At 38.1% G+C, this 22392-nt stretch overlaps 1 protein-coding gene across 10 annotated transcripts in view; it reads left to right on the top strand.

The window, feature by feature from the left end:
• Nucleotides 1–22392, top strand: part of Enox1 (ecto-NOX disulfide-thiol exchanger 1) — a 568850-nt gene that overhangs the window by 93215 nt on the left and 453243 nt on the right. For 3 of the 10 annotated variants that reach the window (XM_063232744.1, XM_063232737.1, XM_063232739.1), the window contains exon 1: nucleotides 277–426. The exons of 5 other annotated variants lie outside the window; for them this stretch is intronic. The gene's annotated coding sequence lies outside the window, so the exon portion shown is untranslated. Of the gene's footprint in view, nucleotides 1–276; nucleotides 427–22392 lie in introns of those variants that run through there. 2 more of the 10 variants (XM_013141199.2, XM_063232741.1) reach the window with 1 other exon arrangement.

The following is a 22392-nucleotide window of genomic DNA, read 5'->3' as shown; positions in this document are numbered from 1 at the left end:
ACATTAAAGGTCACTAAATAACTTTTACTTCTTTTGTTCTCAGAAATAGCAGTCACTAAGTCCTAGTTTTTTCTACTCCCATGGTTGATAAAACTCGTTTAAAATAATGGACAAAAGCTGATATTAGGTAAAAACAAACCTGTAGATTTTAAAGCTTAGTTGTGTATGGATGTCCCCCTCAAAGGCTTGTGCACTCATGAGGGGCTGGCTTTTTGGAGGCAGGTGAATCTAATGCTGAGATTAGGGTATGAGTGCTACACCTGCCCTCGGGCAGGGAGCCTAGGTAGACTACGAGGGAGGGGAAGAGTCTTTCTCCTCCTTTTGCTCTCGTGGCTTTTTTCTGTCTTCTACCTCCATGAACTGTTGCCGTCTGCCATGACACTCTGCTTAGAGTCAGCTGATTATTGACTGAATCCTCCACAAACAGTGAGCTACATAAACCTTTCCTTCTTTAATTTTGGGGTGACGTATTTTGTCTCAGCAGTGAGGGTAAATCAACTAAGACAGATGACATTTTGCTTGTTGCATTTTTCTTATGGGTAGTCTGACCCATCTGTTTTTGTGAGAACTATCAGCTAATCACAGATATTAAGAAAAAATAAGTAAGAAACATGTATAGACTTGCAGTACATCCTGGTAATCTATGTGTGGATTTATCCTGAAACTTTGAAATGTTTTCCAACTTTTTTTCCCTAAGGATGGACATATAGGGTTGGGTTAGGGGAAAAAGAGAGGAGAATTAGCTGCACCTCTATTATAAAAATGATCAGACTTCTGAGGTAGAATAGTTCACAGTGTTTGTTTCTGTTCACTAGAGTCAGAATAACAGCTGATTTCATATGAGAAAGAGTCAAAGAAGGAAATTGATAGTGTTGATTGTCTAGGCAGTAGTTTAAGATGGTCTTGTGGTATTATGTTAACTGGATTTGACAAACCTATTGAGGTGGACTTTGAGAGTTGATAATAATTTAGTTAAAATGGCAAGTGACTTTTCTGTCAATCTTTTCATGTAAACACTTTTTTTTAATCTTCTTTCTCCATTCTTTTATTTTCAATATTTTACTTTTTATTCTTTTTTTGTAATGGAGATTGAACTGAGAGCTTTGGATTGAGCTATGTTCCCAGATCTTTTAAAGTTTTTTTACATTTTGACACAGTCTTGGAAAGTCACTAAATTGCTCAGGTTAGTCTCAGAGCTATCATTCTCCCGCTTCACGCTCCTGCTAAAGTTCTGGGGTTACAGGCATGTGTCACTACACTCAGCTTTCCTTCTGAACACTGTAAATGGTATTGTTGACAATTATCTTTAAGCATAGAACATACATATTTTCCTTGTTTAAAAAAGTCAGAGATTTCAAAAAAGTGTGAAGAAAGTGTTAAAAAGCAGTACCTGGTAGAGACAATGGTGATTACAGTGTAGGAATAATATCTTTCCCACATTTACCCTTCCTCTTTCCTCCGCCTTCCACCTCTCCTTCCTTCTCCTCCTTTTCTTCCTCCTCTTCTTCCTCTTGTTCTTGGCAAAGCAAAACTATTTTACACATTTTTTAATGCAAATTGAAAACATTGTTTTAATGCAAAATGAAAACATTGTAACAGGTATCTTTCTGTGTGAATGTGTATATCATTGACTTTGATTTGTACCTAATATTACTAAACCACAAATATAATGTTCAAGAGCTATAATTTATTTAACAGCTCCCTCTTGATAAATGTTTATGTGGTTTGCTTGGATAAATTTTGGTCAAAGTTCTGGGCCATAATTGTTAATACGTTAAACTGCTTTCCAAAACCATTTAATGCAGTTCAACTATTTTCCCAAAATTTTTGTGGGTATAGTCTCTTAACAGTAATAAACAATGCTCAGCTTCCCGTACCTTCAATAACTCACAACAATTTGTTACATTTTTTATTCTCTTAAAAGTATCAGGTAAAATGGAAGTTTTTTTGATTTGGAAGTTTGAAAACTTAACATAAATTTAGAGGCAATTTGTATGCTTATCATGTCACTTGTTTAGCGTTTTCTAATGGATTTTATCTGTTTGTTTTGCGTTGGTTCACCACAGTTCTTATTTGGGACATTAATCCTCTGCCATATAAATCCATTTACTCAAAATAAATTAGTTTCTAGAGAATGTGTTAAGTATATAATTTTTGGAAAGTGTCTTTTCAATTGGATTTATAGTATTTTTTTTCCTACAGTTGCAATGCTATTTATTTGATCAAATTATCAACTTTTGTAGTTTCTGGCTTTAAAAATTATGCTTGGAAAAACTTTCTTTCCTTTTGGAATAAAGAAATTATCCCTTAACTTTTCTTCTAACTCTGTACTTTAAAAAAATAAGTATTTAATCTTTGTGGGGTTGAATTTTGGGGAACATACCAGGAAAAGGTCAAGCATTATTATTAGTAGTAGTCTTAGTATTTCTGAGACTGGTTCTTGCTGTGCAGTTCAGACTGGCCCTGAACTCACTATGTAGCCCAGGCAGGGCTTGAACTTATGGTTATTCTCCTGCTTCAGTCTCCCAAGTTCTGGGAATATATGTACATGCCACTATGCCTGGCAAGAATTATTTTTTTCCTGCATATTTAGCTCACTTCAGTAGCATTATTTCAGAATCCACTTTCATCAAATGTAAGATTCCTATTAGCCTTTGGATCTTTTTCCTTTTTCTTTTCCATAGGTCTGTTGTTAACTCAGAGATATAAAAATGAGATTATCATTAAAAGTATTAACACTGACTGACAGAGTGAGATCCAGTGTTTGGAGAGTAGGGTGCATGAATCTTATGACATCCTAGAAGTGACACCTGGATAAAGTTAAATCATAAGGTAGAAATGAGCCGGGGTAAGTCTGGAGGAGAGGTGAGAAAATGCAGAGACTTGAGTGTGGACAAAGTCTAACAATTAAGAATTAGCAGATGGTGTATGTATGGTGTGAAATACAGGCACAATTCCTGAGAGAGAGTGGTATAGCCACTATCAGGTACCTGATGTTTGGAAAGCTCCCTTTGTGGTGTACTAAATGATTTATTCTCAGCTGGTGTTTATCACTTAATTGTGTTAAACAGGGGCATGATTCCATCTGATTTGTGTTCTACATATGTTTTGCTTTTCATAGAATATGAGTGGAATAGATTATAGAAAAACTATCCTGTGGCCAAAGAAATATTTCTGTAATAGTCTGGATAAGGGTCGATAGGCACCTGAAATAAGGTGGAGATGGCAGAGAGAGAGAGGGCACTAGCCAATGAGAGACCTCGCTTGCTTAGAAAAATGAATGCTGGAGGATGAGGATGGAAAGGTGAAAGGTGGTCCTGAGTTTCCAGCACTAGTGAATGGCCTTAACTGTCTCAACACAGAGGAGACAAAAGTATCTTGTGAAGAATAAGACATGGCAGAGAAAAACCATTCATTTTAAGAGATAGAGATAAGACAAGAATTGTTAGCCTTCCATTCTAGTTGCCATTTGAAGATACCAGCTATAATATTCACACAGGGAATTCTGTACTCACATGTTCTTCTGAACCAGGGCAGTGACTTTCCCAGGCTGTGTACACATCACACTGGCTGCTTCCTGCCCTCCTCATTATTCCTCTCCGAGGAGTGTAGCAGAGAAATCTGCTTATATTTGATTTACCAAGTGGGAAACAAGTTGCAGCTTTTCCGTTTCATACATTATCTGTATCAGCAGCTGAATTTCTAGATGTGCTTTGCAGATGAGATTTGAAGGTAGCCAACTTTGAATTATGATGACCCTATAAAAGCAATGGTAAGGCTTGCTGGAGCGGGCAGAAGTCTCATTGCATAGCCAGGAAAGAAATGCTGCTGTGAAGGTTTCTTTTTTTCCCCCTTTGCTTATATACACTGATTGGTTTCTCTCTAATAAAGGAAGAATTAATTTTGCTAGTTGGAAGACTACTCCCAATAGTGAATATACCTGATATGAGTTATACTATGAAATGAAGTAAAAAAAGAATGAAATGGACATGATTTGTGGTACTCAGCTGCCAAGTGAGTGTCATTAAGTAAGAAAATATGGGCAGTATTGTCACTGTCTTCAATTTATATTTATTGAATACCATGGGGTTTGAGGTCAGGCTTATAAATATTCACTTGGTCAGACTGGGTACACTAGTAATTTATACTGGGCAAGTGGAAGAGATTACTAATTTTATTCTCTTTATTATTGTGTGCCTTCTAGACAGGTCATTTTTTAAAAAATCCTTTGGTGTTTTTAAAAAATAGTTATTTATAAGCAAGCCTGGGCTATTTTTACGAAAAATAAAAGCATTTCAGATACAAAACCCTCACAGCCCTCCTCTACTCAGCCCGGTGGATTAAGAGACATTGTTCTGCTATGGGTAACACATCAGCAAGCTCTTGAATTCCTGTTTTTCTAACTGAGGCCTCTTGAGTGGAAGGGCCAAGGAAAGGGGCACAAAGTGGTCCTGCCTGGACATTTTATTTAGGATATAGACTGTTAGTGTTTTCTAATAGCATGAGCAGTGCTTAAAATGTCAGGCACACGAGCATCGTTTCTTTCATCATCTCGTCAAGAACAGGAATATAGTAGGCAACGGAGAAGCCTTGAGGGAAACGGAGAATTACAAAAAATGGAAGCAAAAAAGAAATGCAGGTTGGCAATGAATTCTGTGAGTGCTCAGTGTGTTTGGATAGAGAGACAGTTACATACTCATATTTACATTTGTATGTTCATTTAAGACCATATAATGTTTTGATACAGAATGTACATTTTATCTATATATATAGGTTAATTTATGGGCACAAAGTAATGGAAAACATGTATGCTTACAATGTATAACCCTAAATCAGTACATCTGAATGGGAATGAAAGCTGGGCTGTTTTTTAAAGGGCTGATTTTTTTTTTTTGCTGTTTTTATCTTAAATGTAATTTGATTCATATTTCATCTGAATATCAGAGGTACCAAGTAAGTGTCACCTTGTTGGCGATGAACTCAGTATTTATTTACTAAATTTGTACTTTTTTCTGAATACATTCATTAAGCTTCTAACATATTCTCCTAGTTTTATTTTCACTTTGGTATTCTATTTTGTTGGATCCTCTTTTGATCTCAATTTATCTCTTAACATTAATGTTTTTAGAGCTCAAAACGATCTCATGCTTCATAGTTGCCTAAATACTCTTTTGTTCATGCCTTCCTGGCTTTTTGCATGTGTCTTTAACTCTGATGATGAATCCTGATAGTGTTCATCAAAATCTACTCATCTCTTGAGCCTGCAAACACTCCGAATTTTGCATATCCCAGCCCCCTTTGCCGTTGAGTGCCTAGTAGTAACTTCCCAAAGTTCTCCTCTCTGAACCTCCCTTCTTTTGGTTGAGAGGGATGGATGTTTGTCTTCCCTTTCCCATTTGAATTCCTTGCATCACCATGCAGAAATGGAATTAAATATATCTCTAAAGCCACTGCATTTTGATAGTTTCTATTTTAATAGTTGGAACAGAACTAAGTACACATTTAGTATTAATATTTAGACTACCCTAACTAATGAATCTTTTCCCACAATTCAGCTCTTTTTCCTGAAACCAACACCCAAATTTTAGTTGCTTATCAGAGATATCTTAGTATCTTTCTATAAGCTAGAAGTGTCTAAAATCTTCCCACTACTGCTTTCCCACTGGCCCTGTTTCTTTTCTCTTGTCTCTTGCCTCTAAGTAACCATGACCAATCAGATGCCCCAAACCACACACTGGGAAATGGTGTTTTATTTTTCTGCCACAGTTTTCGTCTAGTCTAGAGTCAGCATGCTCCACTCTTGGACTAAATTAAGCATGTTGGCCTGCTTTTATTGTTGCTAATTGGTTCATATTGGAACACAAATATATGTATTCACTTTCATATTGTCTGTTTCCATTAGTTTTCACAAGAACTGAGGAACAGTTGGTGACAGAAAACCACATGCCCAGAAAAACTTAAATGTTTCTGATCTGGTTCTTTAAAGAACTAATTTGCCAGTCCCTGATCTCATTACTTGCCAGTGCCTAATGCTTCTGTCTTCTAGGTAGTCTCTCGAACCAATCCATTTTTTCCATTTCCAGTGCCAGGTTTGCATCCTCATTTGGATGCTGACATAGCATGCTAAGTGGTTTCTGTACACCTGGTCTCACAGCCTCATATCCATTCTCTATATGGCAGCCAAAGTAATTTCTCTAAAAGGAAAATGTTGAGAGTCTGCTTATTACTATATTCAGCCTATCTAAATAATACAACTCCAAAATTTGTATGTCTTTATCTGCAATACAAGCCTCTTCCCAGAATTCAGATTAGAATGCCCTGACTATTGCTAAAATCCTTCAGTGGCTTTCCATTGCCCTTAAAATAAAATAACAGAGGCCTGAGTTTACCTCCTTATCAAAACTCTAGCCCCTTATAACTAGTAAAGTGTTTTGTTTTTGTTGTGTTTTCTCTCATTGTTGGACTTTCTCCTTCTCTTTCCTGTATTTTTCTTTTACCTAGAGAAGTCTCATCTCTCAGGTCAAAACATGAAATGTACTTAATCAAGGATGCCACTTTCTGATCTTTAGATTAGGTCTGGTTTCCTACCTGTATGCTCCCTATTGCCCTGAATTTTCTCTGTCACTGTGGTCATTACATTTTATTGGCCTGTGCAACTGTCTTCTTCCTACTGTGTGTAATCTCTGCCTGAGGAAGGGCTTTGTGTACACTGCCTTGCATCCATCATTATACTTAGAGTGTAGGTGACAGGTTGTGGGCAGCACTGTAGAAGGTAGACCAAGTCGCATTCCTGCCTTTTCTTCTCTCCAGGAACTTAGAACATGAAGAATGTCTTTTTAGTGTAGTGATTTCATTGAATTAATTAAATTCAAAGAAAACAGATTATGACATAGGGTAACTTAGGAAAGAGATGTGTGGAATAAGGAGCACAAAATTGTGAGAAATACCTGCACACAAGCCACACACAATACTAATTCATTAGGTGCCAAAACATCCTAGACACCTAATTGTCTTGAGACATATGATCCATCCCTAGTCTAAGTGTAAAAGTGTCAGCCATCTTCAGTCATAAAGCATAGAGGAAGAAGAATATTTCTTTTGCCCTAGTTAGAGAGCCCTGGAGCAAATTGTGGTTTATTCATTGTTCCGTTCAATCTTTCATTTGTTTGTTTAACAAATATTTGTTAAGCATGATGCCAGATGCTCGGAATACAAATGTTAAGGGGGAAAGGAGCTATTACAGTAGTTGGAAGGCAGACACCTAAAATCTAATTATAGGACAATATGGTAAACACTGTAATTTAGCAATTTGTACAAAGTAGTATGAGAGCACAGATGAGGATGCAAATTCTGTTTTCACTTGTTTTTAGCAAGATAAAAGTGGAAATTTTGTAGGTACCTGTTTTTTGAGGAGCAGAGGACATGAGTAAAGTTCACCTCTCTTGAATTTCAGTTTTGCCTGAATAATTTCTCATTGCTGCCTTTCCCATTTTTCTTTGGACTGGAATGGAGATAGTATGCTATTTTCCACATGATTTTGCTTGGTAATTCATTGCTGCTGGACCAGCAGTAGAAGCTTTTCTTTGACATTTTTGGTCGAGTCACAGAATAGAAGACAGACATTGTTCCCATGATCTCACTGCTCCTCCCCAAAGTCCCCAAGAGACACAAGAAGAGAACTCATTTCCCAGGCGTTGACCACTCGAAGAAGCCAAGTGGGGACAGATCTCACTTCAGTGAGTGTGATTGTACATGAGTGTGGTCCAAATCCATATGGGAAAATTTGTTTGACAGAACATTCACTTAGCTAAGAAGAAACCGCGGTCTTTGTGGGCATTCATTCATTACGGTTCAGCTTTAGAAAGTTCTTTTTCTTCATTAAGCAAGATAACAGAAAAAAACTGATATTAAGTTTGGAGAGAAATCCCCCCCCCCCCAGCTTCTTTATTCTCTTCAGTTTCATCCTCCAGAATTTCTTGGAAATAGGCTAGTTCTTATAGAGAATTTTGCTGAACACTGCTAAGTGTGAGTGATTAATAGCACATATTCATACCCCATCTCTGCCACTCACCTGGGGAGACTTGAATGAGTTACCTATTAAAAGCTCACTAAACTTTCATTTTCTTATCTTTAAAATAGAAATGTTAATATCCCCATTTACTTCAAGGGACTATGTTGAGGAAGTCCTGGCATATTCCAAGAACTCTTTAACAGCATTTTTTGAGTCTTGCTAAGGCTTCTTCTTTGTTCAGATCTCCTTTGCCATTGAACTGTGATGGAGATGGAAATTTGCTGGCAAATTCTCACTCATGATTTTGGACTCCTTGGTTGGCATTTGTTAGCTGAGATTTTATGTAAGTTGGAGATTTCTGAGTATTTAAACTATGTACTTTTTTTGGGGGGTGGGGGTCTTCTGGGTTTCTAAAAGGCGGTGGCCAGTCTGTGAATGCTAAGCAGGGCTCAGCTGGTGAGTAATGGGTGTGCTTCTCTGCAGGACTGTGTGCTCTCTTTGCAGAGAAGGCCTAGAAAGTAACACAGGCTGAGCTCAAGGTTGAGCTCACAGTCCTCTCAAAGTCCAGAAATATGAAAACAGCAGAGACATGCAAATGTCTGTAATTCATTAGCCTGTGTCCTACCACTAGCAGTTTAATGAAAATAAATCTGTCACCATTTAATACTTCTCTTCCAGAATTTCCTTTTGAATTGAGGCCTTATATAGTTCAGAGTCTGAACTGCCAAGTACACTGACTCATTTCTTCATTATGTAAACCATTAGCGGGTTACTACTCAGGTCCTGGAATACCTGCTCCAGGCAAACAGCAAAGTACCCACAGACTCTCAGCTGTGCCTTTAACACCTTCCCTCACCTGGGCTCCCCAGAGAACCCACACTCAGCTCCTCACCATTAGCTCTGAGTCTTGCACAGAGACCTCATTAACATCAAAAAGCTCCTTCTCTCCTCTGCCTTCCTGGCAGCATCCTCCCCAGGGGAGTATAGGGAAAGCATACAGGAGGCAGTTTAAAATTGCTGGGAAGTGAAAGTCTTGCAGAAAATCCAGATGAACTAGATCTTGAGGTAGGGAAATATGGAGAGATAGAGTGGGAAAGTGTCATCTAATCAACCGGACAGCTTTGGCACAAAGTTGTATTTGAAGTAAACACTGTATCAGATGACCTTGGGGATCCTGGGAAATTGAAGGAGAGCAGCATATGATTTGCACAATGAAGCCCCAACGAAAGCAAAGGAACAGTAATTTCTAAAACTTACGAGCTGTAACGAGATACCTAAGTAGTATTTCTCTGAGAGCATTTGAAAACTCAAATGTTTATTTTCTATGATCATGAAATTTTTTTGTTTGACTGAGTATGGTATATGCACTGCCATTTTGTAATTACCTAGGGAAACAATATTTCTCCAAATCCATTAAAACCCATAAAAAGCTTGTCACTGTTGTGACTGATTATAGATACTACTATACGTGAAGCAACATTGGCTTAGTTAGCTCTTAATCCTTCTTTCCCTCAAAAGAGGTCTTATCATTCAGTATGATCAATTTAAACATGGGAATTCAGTTGTTTCTGAAGATTCTTTGTGACAGTCCTCAGAGGAATTTCAGGGCCTCATAAACAAAGATGTTATTAACTCCTAACCATTACTGTCCTTGGTGTGGTTTAGAAGTGCTACTGGGAGATTAGTGATACTGTTTTTAAAGGATTTTTAATTGGCCTTCATGATCACTTAGAAGGTCCTCAGAATGCACCATGTTTTAGATATCTGTGTTAGGAGACATCCTGGGACATCAGACTTTTGTTTATTTTTCCCTCAATTGGACATCTTTTTCTTTCTTTTCTTTGATAATTATTTTACTGTCATACCAAAATATAGTTGGATAAAATCCTTCCTGATCACTTTAGTTCCTCAGTAGTGAAGATATTTGTCTCTATTACTCAAAGTCAAGAACCTGACATTTTCTGACATACATTGCTCTTCTTGGTCATTAAAATGTTGTGGTTCAAAGAATTTAAAGGGAAAATGAAGTAATTACATCAAAGGCTGAAATTGAAAGTAGAAATGGACCAGTACTCAAATGGGAGGTATTGTTTCAGGTTAGGACGACCTCATGGTTGACTTCTAAGGTGGTCCCCAAAGATGATCCAGTTTTGACAGGTGCAGTTGCCTCCTGTATAGACACACATGCCTTTTAGTTTAGTGGCTACTCTCTGTGAGGGAAAAAGTTTTCTTTTCTTGGTGTCCCTAATGACATAAGGTTCAGTGGTTGACACAGAGCAGATGTCTAACACATGTTTACTTAATTTCCTTCTGAAAGCAGTAGATGGCCTCCCTTCCTACTGGAAATGATGTAGCCAAAATATTGAACTACATAGCAGGACAAAAAGTTACCTTTACCTGGTAGCCATGATGTGGTTTTTCAAGGCAAGGGGTCCTTGTTTCCTTTTTCTGGCATATTGGCTTCCTAGATCCAATTACTTTGATGCCATACTCAGAGAAGGAAAAGGGATGGGTGGGAGTCTGAATCATCCCAGAAACGTAATCAAAGTTGTTCTATTTTAAAGTCTCACTGCCTTTGGTCTGGTCCTATTTGACATATCTTTGCATCTAATTAGGAAAAGTTATACTGAACTCACAAATAGCCATTGCATTACCATAGTGAGCTCTGAAGAGAGAAGTCAGTGGACACCAGGTCCTCTCTTTCCACCAGCAGCTAAAATCCAGGCTGCCTCTGTGGAGACATTGGAGTATCTTCTAAGCTCTCCATTTCCTATCCAATCCTGTCTGCCCTGACATAGGTTATCACAGGTCCACTGGTGTCTTGTGTAGGGTTGGTGAGATACCTGACACTCCTCATCTTGCAGGAATCCTGTCCCTAAGACTTGCTAGAGAATTGCAAGAATCTCAAAGTGGCACACAGCAGCCAGCCATAAGAGGGTGGTTTCTCAGCCAATATCTGCCATTGACCTTGATCTAATTTGTCATGTTTCGGCTTCTAGTTGCAAAGAAAAAGACTCAAGTACCTGTTAAATTACCTGTTAAATTGTTCCACCTCTGAAGCCAAGTTTATTTTTCTAGCTAATAATTCTATTCTATTAAAAACTCAAGGTTTGTTTTCTGACATCTAGCCCTTTTATGAGTGGTATTCCACAGGACCTAAACAGAACATGTAAAATGTCATTTCAAGTGCTAAGTTTTTCTAAGCTTTTTTTTTCTTTTACAGAATTTGGAAAACTGCTTAAATATAATTGGCTCCCTCAGGATCTCACTTCTGCTACATTTGTGGCATTTCTTTTTGCTGAAAGGTATCTGGAGAGTGAGCTGCCTCTGCTGGCTGACGTGTGGGGTAGGAGGATACAGCAACATTTTCTTTCCCCCACTTAGGAACTTCATATCTTGGCTCAACTTCCCCAGCTTTGATCATTTGACTTTTTCCATTGTTTTTTATAATGTCAGGTTCTGCTTTTCCTGTTATTGAATTTTATGTAAGTGAAAGTGTGCACAGCTGCCATCGCTTATGGTGGTCAGCCTGTATCTACTGCGACAGAAAAAGAGAAAAAAAATCAAACACATAATAGAAGTTAAGGACAGCTCCATGTAAATAATTCTTGCCAAGTGTGGTTCTAATAAGCCAACTTCGTGCATGTCTAGTCCTTGGGAAATAAACACCTACTGAGACAATGAGACTGCGTTATTTTTAGTGGCCCAGATTCAGATGTTCTCACTCTAAAACAACTGTGAGACCTTTCTGTTCATCACTTCTAGGTCCTATCTTTTAACGCCTACATGGTGAAGCACATGACTGAAAGGGTCCTGTCCGGACACCCGGGAAAAAGAAAGAGGGAGAGCAGAGGCAAGCCAGGGCCCTTTTTTTGTGTGTTCAAAATATTTGTTGCATCTAAATTTCAGATCCTTAAGGGTAAAGATGTAACAAAACAAATAAACAAACCACAACAGACTTACAGTCTTCTCTCTTTCTTCCTTCTTTTCTTCTTCTTTCTTTTCAGATGTAAGTTTGATTGTATTGTTTAGGCTAGTCTTGAACTTGAAATCTTCCTACCTCCCAAGTCAGCTGAAATTACAGGTGTGTGTTACCCAGATTATAGCAGTTTTTACTTTTTAATAAATGATTAAACAGCTCTGGGTTCAGAGCCTCAGTCTTCCACTGTGGAGTTGAGGCTGGCAGTAAGCAACAGTGAACGTGTAGGAGGCCACGTACATAGTCTGAGCAAAGCATGCTGAAGACACAAGCCAGATATAACGATTTAGTGAATACACTTGATAGGCTGCCTTTTCTTTGGGGTTGGCAGTAGCATGGTGGATGCTGGTGAGAAACTTGTTTTCCTCTAGAAAATAAATGATCTGAAATCCCTATATTAAATATTACTTAAATATTTAATACATATTTATATTAAATTATTGATGCCTCCTTATAGTTATGAATGACAAGAATTGTCTCAAACTATGTTTTAAATATTTCTTGATATTGTGTGTGTGTGTGAGAGAGAGAGAGAGAGAGAGAGAGAGAGAGAGAGACAGAGAGAGAGAGAGACAGAGATGGCCCAAGTGGACTTATCTTTTTAACTGCAGTCTGATTGTTCTATTTTACAGTTAGGCAGGACCTGACCAAGCGTAGAGAAACCTAATTTCAGGATTAGAAGTCAATGAAGTTAATAATAAACCATGTTTATTGAAATGAAAACAATAAAATTCTTGCTAATTCATTAAAAATATTTGTCAAGATTTACTTCCCATGAGAAGTTTATATATTTGCCAAATGGGATAAGAGCCAGCTAGGCTACACTTGAGTACGTGGACTCATTTTGCTGTGCTATGGGAGACAGCACAGACTCAGGGAGTCCAGTTTTAATTTTGTTTGTGTCGGGACAGGACTATACAACCCCAGGCAGGTGTTTGTCTCACTGGTTCTTAGTTTTTCTCATCTATAAAATAAGAGAATTTGATTAGATAGCTCCTAAGGTCCTTTCTTACATTGAATATTCTATAAAACCAGAGTTTAAACCGCAGAAAGGGAAGCATAGGAATAGTTAGGAAAAGGTAGGTGAGAAGACTTGAAGCTTGAGGAAGGTTTTCTGAGAAGAAAAGAGGTGGAACAGGTCTGTCTTCACTTTCTGCCTCCAGCTCTCTTGCCTTTCTCAGCGTTTTAGATAACCAGTAAAGGTTCCTTTTTTTTTTCTCCCTCTGTTTTTCTTTTTCTCTTCAGGTTTGCATGCTTGTTTCTTTACATCTCTCCCCACATCATTCACTGCCATCTTTACTTCTGTCTGAGAAATGGATTTAATTAGGATTTGTCAGGAAAATGCAGGAGTCTTTGATAAAAGCTGGAAAAGTAATTTTACAACTTGATTTTGTTCATTTATTTTCTAGTATTTGTTATAGTTTCAGTATTAAATATAAAAGTGGAATATTTTACTTTTGAGTTGCATGTTGATAGTGATGACAACCATGATCCAATGCTATACTTGAGGGCTTATTGGCAGAGACTGTTTTTACTGCTTTAGGAGTAAAAACTTATTTAATCCTTATGATGATGTTATGAGATAGATACTGTAGTAATTATTCACATAAGGACTCATAAGGAATCAAAAAAGGTGAAGTAACTTGTCCAAATTTGATAGCTAATGTGGCAAAGTTGGAAGTTAGTCTTGGGTGACCTTTTACAGTATCATTTCTCTTACATATTCAGTCTAGCTACATTTCCTGAAAGGCAGATATGATATATTTTATTCATTTTAATATCCTCTTTAGTACTGGTATGGGGCTAAGCAAAGTGTAACATTGAATGGAACTGAATAACACTCCATCTTTCCTGAGAACAGGTAGCTAGTTGTGCATAGATTCCTTTGGCTCAGAGCTCTGAGTGCTTAACACGTCCTCCTGAGTGTGCTTGGTGATAAATAATTAACTTGTTATTTGAAAGTATCTGCTTCCTTTCTGTGTAAAACTCATGAACTCTTTTTTAACTTAGAAATTTTAATTTTGATACAGTTAGATTGTGATTTAAAGGAGTTAGATTACATTTTTGTACAAAGGCTGAACCTAGTATTATTTAAACAAATGTGCTGGTAAGTTAACTTGTGAACAGAACAGTCATTGAAGACAGCTAGAAACAAAGGGTCAATTAAAATGCTGTATTTAGTTATCACAAAAAAGTATTTTCTTTAAGGTTTTATTTGTCCAAACACAGTTGACTCCTTTTGAGATATCCTAAGGTTTTTCACTTATTAAGAACATTTGACACAGAAAAAAGGATCAATATATTTATACTCCTCAGTTCAATATTTCTACCTTATGTGTAATGTTAGTGCTGGGAGAAAGAAACAGGATAAATAATTCTTATATTTGTTGGTGTGGTACAAAGATACCACCTTCTTGATGGGATGTCTATATTACAAGATGTAGGATACATTGCTCACTCATTACACTCTCTAATGCCTCTTCTGCCTGGTCATATTTCCAGCCAGCTATATCACCTGGAACATATATATGTGCTTGTAAAAATAGGATTGTATAAATTACTGTTGAAAAGGACCTTAGGGATAATTTAAACTGGTCACATTGCTTTGTAGGGGATGATTGCAACTCCAATGAGTTAATGACTTTGCGTGGTGACTTTGATAACTTCTTTCATTGCTGGGACAAAATACTCAACTCCCCAACTGAAGGAAGGAAAGGTTTATTTAGCTTGAAGTTTGTAGAGATATCAGTTTATAAACAACTGGCTCCAAGGCATGGTGGGTTGGCAAAGGTCAGCAGTTCATGGAGGCAGAAGACAGCAAAAGCAAGGGCAAAAAGGGAGGAGCATATAGAGAAGACTCCTTCTGTCCCTTATGTTGTATGTAAGCTACCTACCCTATGGTGGGTATAGCACTCACACCCATAATTCCAGCATTGGACTATAAATCAAGTACAGATTCTAGAAGTATGCCCCATGAATACATGAGTCTTTGGGGGCCATCTAGACATCATAACATTCCACTGCTGGCTCTTGAAAGACTCATGCATATTCCTTTAAAAAAAGGAATTTTAGTCAATCTCTTAAGAGCTACCGAAGTCCTAACAGTTTCCACACTGCTGAGAAGTCCAAGTCCCAAGTCTTCTTTGAGATCTAAGGTGAACTCTTAGCTGTGAGCCCCTATAAAAATGAAAAGAAAGCTAAACACTTCCAACATTCAATGATACAAGATAAATAATACTATTCCAAAAGATACAAATTGGAATACAAAGGAATGGGACCAAAGCAAGTCCAAAATCCAGCAGCACAAACATTAAGTCCTGTAGTTCTGTGTGGAACATCTGAAGCAATCTGTGACACTCCAAAATCTAGTGAACTCCAAAATGCTTGTGTGACTCCACCTCTATGGCACTTCCAGTGGTTGTAGCTCCCAGGGTTTCTTTCTTAGACACACTCTGCTCAATCCTTGTAGCTTTCCTTAGATGATCCATGTTCCTGGCTTTTCCAAACTTCTGGTTTCTCCACTGCACTTTTGGCTTCATCCCCAAAGCTTCACATGCTGTTCTCTCAGGAGCACATTGCCTGGCCTCCCAGGACTTCTCCTGCAATCTGGGTGGAAGCCATCTTAACCTCAGAACTCTTGCATTCTACACATACCTAAAACCAGCACCATGTGGATGATGCCAAGGTCCACTGCCAGCTGGAACAGTAACCAGACTTTCCTCTCTCTTGGCTCTATAGGTTGATTGCCTGAATTGCTGAGCACTTTGAACCTGATTCTGAGCAACAAATTCTCTATACTGCTGCCATCATTTTGGAATCTGGTGTAGCTTGCACCACCACTCTAGAACATAGCATGGATGCTACCATTCTGGAACATGATTCTATATGACTTTCTCCTCAAAGCAAAGTCTTTCACTTTTGCAGTTTTGAGACTGCAAAGGGCGGTAACTTACTGGTTATTGTGATGCCCTCAGGCTATTTTTTTCTATTCTATTCCTTCTCAGCGATTGAGATTTTCTCAGCTGTGCTTTTTCAGTCCACAACTTTACCGGTGCTTTTTTTCTGGCCAAACTCATAACACTTTAAATCATTCTTCTGGGTTCTTTGCTCTTGATTTGCAACATAAATCTGGCTAACAGCCCCAAAAATAGCTATACCACCACCTCAACATTTGACTGCCTTGAAATTTTTTCTGCCAGGTTAATTCCATTGTCTTTAATCTCAGTCTCAGGCAAAGTCTCTGGACACAAGCAAAATATAGACAAACTTTCTGTCAAGCTATAACACACATTGTCTGGAGTCCAGCAGTCATTACAGCCCTTCTTTCTATAACAGACACATCCTGAGCCAGGCCTTTACCAGCAAGATTTCTATCAGCATTCTCATCATCTGAACTCTGACCAAGATCTTCTATACAGAACAGCCTGTGCTAATCTTTTAGGAATCATCTCTGAACTTTTCCAAACTCTTCCCACAAGCTATTCCCAAAGGCTCTTGAACCATATGGTCAGGTATAAGACACAGCAATGACCCCACTTCTCTGATACCAAATTCTTTCTTGGATATTTTTCTCTTGTTGCTGAGAAAAAATATCTAATGCTCAAAGTTAAAGGAGGACAGCTTTCTTTAACTCACATTTTTTGGAGGTTTCAGTCCATAATCAACTGGTTCCAAGGAAGAGTAGCTTGGTAGAGGAGAATAGTTCACACCAGTGGAAGACAGCAAAAGCAACAAGAGCAAAAAGAGAGGAATGCACAGAGAAGATTCTGTCCCTTATATTGTAAGCAGGCTACCCACCCTGCAGTGGGTGTAGCATTCACACTTATAATCCCAGCATTAGACTATGAAATAATAACAAATTCTAGAAGCCTGCCCCTATGACTACATGAGGTTTTGGGGGGCCATCTGGACACAAACTATAAGAGCCATAGGTTAAAAAAAACTACAAATAGAAAACAGTAATGATAATGCATATGGTTTACTCTGTTGTTCACTTTGTAAATATTTTTGCAGGAGATATTATGCATGAGATTTTATATTGTGGTCCTCATACTGATTCCTCCTTGAAACTTTTATCAAATGGATGCATCACGAGGCCACAGATGAAAAATGTCTGGAAATTGTTCTGGGTAAATGCTTTGAAAATGGCAGTCAGTTGGTCTTGTCCACTCTACAGTGTCCTTCCAGAGAAGGAAGCTGCAGGAAGAAATGAAAGCACAGCACTTAGGGTAAACAAACCTAAGAAATTTAAGGAATTACTTTTAATCTGGCCCTACATCTAAGTTTGTGTAGATACCGTGAGTCAAGAAAAGATTCATATTCTTTCTACTCACTGTTTTAGCCTAGTAGTTAACTGTGTGATACATTCTTGAAGACTTCCAAATGTAAAGAGTTTTGGTGCCTAAAAGAGTGACCCTCAGTTCTCTGAGATATTTATTCCAACATTATCAAAATTTATCAAATACTTGCTATGTGTAACAACTTATTTCTTGACCATGAGTAGATAAATGTTATGTCAGTGGAGAAGAAATTGAGGGTCAAAGAAACTTGATGTTTAACCATTAAATTTACAACAGTGTTTTGTATGCTGATATACTGTTATTAAGGTTGTTATGTAAGGGGCCATGGTATATGTAAGAAAGAGAGTGAGGGAGATTAATAGCCAACATTAACTTCTGTAGTCCAGACAGAATATCAGCTCTGACTTCACTTGATGCCGTGCAGTACTGTATATCATCATGATTTTTTCATAGAGCAAATTTAGAATCAAGGGGTGGGGTAATTTACTCATGATAATATGGCAGGAAAACAGACCTGAATCTCTGTTTGTCAGATCCTTAAATTCAAGATTTGTCTATTATGTCTGATACAAGTGGTGTTTAAGTCTCCAGTTGACTTGGGTGTAACTTGCTGCTTACATGTATATGTCCATCTGTGCAAACACTTGAAAACCAACTTTATGTCAGACTCTTAAACAGAGAAAAATATGAATTAATTGAATATCTGAATGATATGATAAATAATAAAGCTACTTGACAAAATATATGATTTGTTAGTCTACAGACATTTTGTTATTTTAGTCTATAGACACATACTTCCTAAGAGATTTTTTAAAATTTAAAAACATCTATTATCCATAAAAATAAAATTAAATCATTCAGAGTTGTGGTATTCATTTTTAAAAATTGCACCTTCAGCCAGGCATAGAGGAAAATGCCTATAATCCTCGCACTCTGGAGGCTAAGCCAGGATGATTGTCATGAGTCCAGACCAGCCTGGTCTATATATAATGATCTCAAGGACAGTCTGAACTATATGTTGAGACCCCATCTCAAAAAACCAAAAACAAACAAACAAAAAACCCAAAAACCGAAACCAAAAAACAAACAAACAAACTCAAAAAACAATAAAAAAAATGCACCTTTGTATTAAATTATTAATACTGGTTCTGATGATTAAATTAAGCCAAGCATTCATTTTTTCCCTCTCCATTTTCAGGATTGTAGCTTCCCCTAACAACTTTCTGGATATGTTGTGTGTGCAGCATTTATCATAGCTCCTCCCAGATTTCTAAGTAAATGCTTAGGTATCTTTTGATTGCCTCATTAGCCCTGAATTACAGAAGTCTAGGTAAGTGAAATTTATAGTACAGATACTTCTAGATTTATGATGGGGTTATGTTATGATACACATAAAATAAGTCAAAGCTATATTAAGTAAAAAATGCCTATACTATTGGCTGTTACACAGGATGCTACAGAGGGTTGGTTATTCACCCTAGTGATCATGTGGCTGAGTGGGAACCTTGGCTCATTGATACTGCTCAGCATTTATACAAGAGTATTGTGCCACAGATCACTAGCCCATAAAAAGACCAAAATTTAGAATTTAAAGTATGAAGTTCTGAATTTACAAATGCAATGTGTATCACCTTTATACCATTATAAAGCCCGGAAGTTACAAGTTGAACCATCCTAAATCAGAGATCACCTGTATAAAGAGTTAGAGAACAAGAATAGGCCAGTTAGGAAAGTGTATGTCCTCATGTCACGAGATCCAAGTTTTGAATTTATATTCTTTCACTTGTGCTGCATTGTGCAAGATTCTACATCTTGTTGCACTTAAAAGTGCTTATGTTACAGTATTGTGAAAATTACAAACACAGAAGATGAAAAAATAACTTTGAAGGCAGAGTTATAATATGTAATTGTTTAAAACTCTTTACAAAATCTTCAGTGTGATCATTGATGATGCATAATAACAATTAGGTATCAAGTGAGGATAACAAAACATTTGACATGCTTTGAGCTATGAAAAAGAGAATATACATAAGGGTCCCAGAAAGAAGTTGTTTCAAATATAGAGTAGAGTATTAGCACTTGCCTTTTTATTACCACTTGGTTCTTGTCATTTTCAGTGATAGTAGGTACTACTGGCATCCTGGAGTCTTCCGCTTCTAGCCTCTGGAGTTGCCTGCAAGATATGTCATGGTGCTGTCAAAGGTCCCCCCTGCTTGGACACCCCTAGTTTGCCACTTCCTGAAGGCTACTCCTGCTTGTCTGATTACCAGGCTTCTCACTCAGCCTATTTTTATCACTGACCTAGGGTCTTCCTAGGAGCTGTCTCACCAGGTCAAGTCCCAGTTTATCTTCACCCTTACCATGTGTGCTCTCTTTGCAAATCAGAGTCACCATGCAATCAGAAAGAAAATAACAATGCAGTTGTGTAAGAAGACGGCAGAGGTTGTGGCCTGCTGGTAGAGTGCTTGCTTATCATGTGCAAGGCTCTGGGTTTGATCCCCAGCATCACCAAAGTAAAAAATAAGTCAAGATAGATATACAAGGTGGTATGTCCAAGCAGTTAAAGGGGTTCTAAAGCACAGGCTGTCCAAGGTTATGAGGCCTGGATGAAGGGTCTGATGTAAGACCCTGTGGTCAGGTTCAGAGAGTGATCCATTGGGGCAGGTGTCACCTGCACTTCTGTGTGTTGTAAGCGTATCACTCACATGCCTTTATGGAAGCACTCAGGAGACAATCAGAAGTGGGTGAAAATAACTCCATCTTAATATACATAAGTACCATGTGTCTGACCCTGGAAAGTGATTTTCTGATTTCCTAGGCTGGATTTTGGGGTGTGACTGATCTGGCATCTCAGACTCCCTCCCTATACCTCTTGTGTGGATGTTTTCAGTGCAGTCACCTGTTGTCCATTGTGGGGGCTATGCTTACAACAGAGGGCTCCTTTAGAGAAATATCAGAGAAAAGCAGCAGAGAAGAAGCCTGTACATTAGTAAGAAAATTAACAACCTACACTTAGGGGCAAAAATGTGTGGCTCACGGGAACAAACATGGAGGCAGACACCCCACGCCTTCCGAGCAAGGCCCAGACAGGTAAAGAATAGAAGCCAGTTTTTTAAACTTGTGCAGGTATTGCAGACTCTGCAGCGTGTGCAGGCTCCTCAGGCTCAGCCATTGAATGTGTCTTCTTCAACTAGATTTGTTATTTCAGATATAATCTCATCTAATTGAATTGTACTCCTTTAAAAAATCTTGCAAAGATTCTAGTGTTTTTGTTTTTGTTCTTTCTTTTCATAAGATTTGCCAGTGCTTAATGAGCTGTATACAAAGGGGCCATGAAGTCAGTCAGTCCTGGGGGTCTCTGTGTCTTTTTGTCATGAAGGACTCCACCTGTGTAGCCCCTAGGGGGCCTTCTGATGAGCTTGTGCAGCACAGCCCTTGTTCATAATTAAAATATCTCTTTAAAAATCTATGTCATATTGTACCTTGATATTTGACTTTTTCCTCTATAAAGATTGCTTTGGTTTTATTGGCCTTTTCTACTTTTGTTAGTTGCATTTTATAGATTATTTAACTAGCATCTGTGACAGAATGAGACAAAGGAAGCAGCAGCACCCCAAAACCCTTACCTCGTTTGAAATTGGTGCTCTCCTGTTGAGACCAGTGCCTGCAGGATGCCCTGCACACAGAGGTGTGTGATGTACAGTGTGATGATGCCTGCAACGCAGCCGGACTCCTGGTTTCTGATGTGCTGATGACTTGCTGTGTGACCTTCAATAGGCTCTTCACCTTATTTGCCCTCAGTTTTCTTGCAAGTTAATGAGGACAGCAACAATAATCCTTTTGTCTTCCTCAAAAGATTGTTGAAATGATTTAGAATTTTCTCAGGAAGTAAAAAAAAAATTAAAAATTACATATATTTATACATACATGTAATATATTTGTCATTGAAGCAGAGATCGAGCAAGCTGACCTTGAGTTCTCTTGGGGAACTTAAACACACTTACCACTTCCCTAGATCTACAATAGGGTACATGATGCTCTGTGTGGTCTTTGTTGTCTCCAAAAGGAATGAGTCCCATCTCAGCGCATGGGACATCTTATTCCAGAACATCCTTAATGTTTCTTCCTCCTTCATCCTCCATGTCTGATCTATCCATCATCATTACCAGTCCTGTCAGATCTTCCTTCCAAAATATTTCAACTCTATGCATTTGTACTGCTCTGTGGCGATCCCCTAGTGCAGGCCATCAACAGCCTGTGTGGACTAAGTCTCTATAATTCACTTTTCACCCAAAAATCAGAATGAAATGTCAAAAACACAATATTATTATTCAATCACAAGAAAAAATAAAATTCTGTCATCTATAAGAAAAGGAATCTATAAGAAAAGAGACCATTATGTTGAGTGAAATAAGCCAGACTCAGAAAGACAAAAATCACATATTCTCCCTAGTATCTGGAGGAATCTAATAAATGAGGGCAAGAAATTAGGAAGGAGATTAATATTATACGTGAGAAAGAGAATAAGAGAGAGAAGAGAGGGTAGTGGAGGTGATGATACAAGCAAGATATGATCCTTGAAATCCCCCCAAAATGTGAAACCAGAAGGCAGGACAGAGCAAGGGAGGTGATAGGGGTGAAAATGATCACAGTGTGTGGTGCTCATGTACAGAGCTGCCAGAATGACGGGCAGTAATAACTTAGAAAAATGTAAAATGTATTAAGAGGAGCCTTAAAACTCTTTAATGACTTCTTGGTGCTTTTAGACTGAGATGCAACTTCTAATCATGACCTAGTTCATTTACTCCGCAGCCGATTCACTATCTGTCAGTTACACTCTATCTGAGCTGGGTACGTGGGAGCAGCACCTCCTACATAGTAGGTCCTCAGCAGAGGTGTAAGGGATTGAATAAATATATGACTTGAATATTAATTCTGCTTAGCTTTACTCCTTCACTAGGTTTTTGAGGAGGCAATCTCTTGAATTCATTCTGCTCCAGATTTTGTTCAGAGGATGAGGCAGAAATTCATGTTAAGTCACTGAGTCTGGGATTTATTTCTTGTTCACTTTTGACTTTGGAAGCTCCTGGTTGTCTGCTGAT

This window comes from Cavia porcellus, unplaced genomic scaffold (genome assembly GCF_034190915.1).
Source record: "Cavia porcellus strain 051 isolate PalLab524CR breed Dunkin Hartley unplaced genomic scaffold, mCavPor4.1 scaffold_21, whole genome shotgun sequence".
In the NCBI taxonomy this organism is placed as follows: Eukaryota; Metazoa; Chordata; class Mammalia; order Rodentia; family Caviidae; genus Cavia; species Cavia porcellus.
This window is presented reverse-complemented; position numbering and strand designations above follow the sequence as displayed.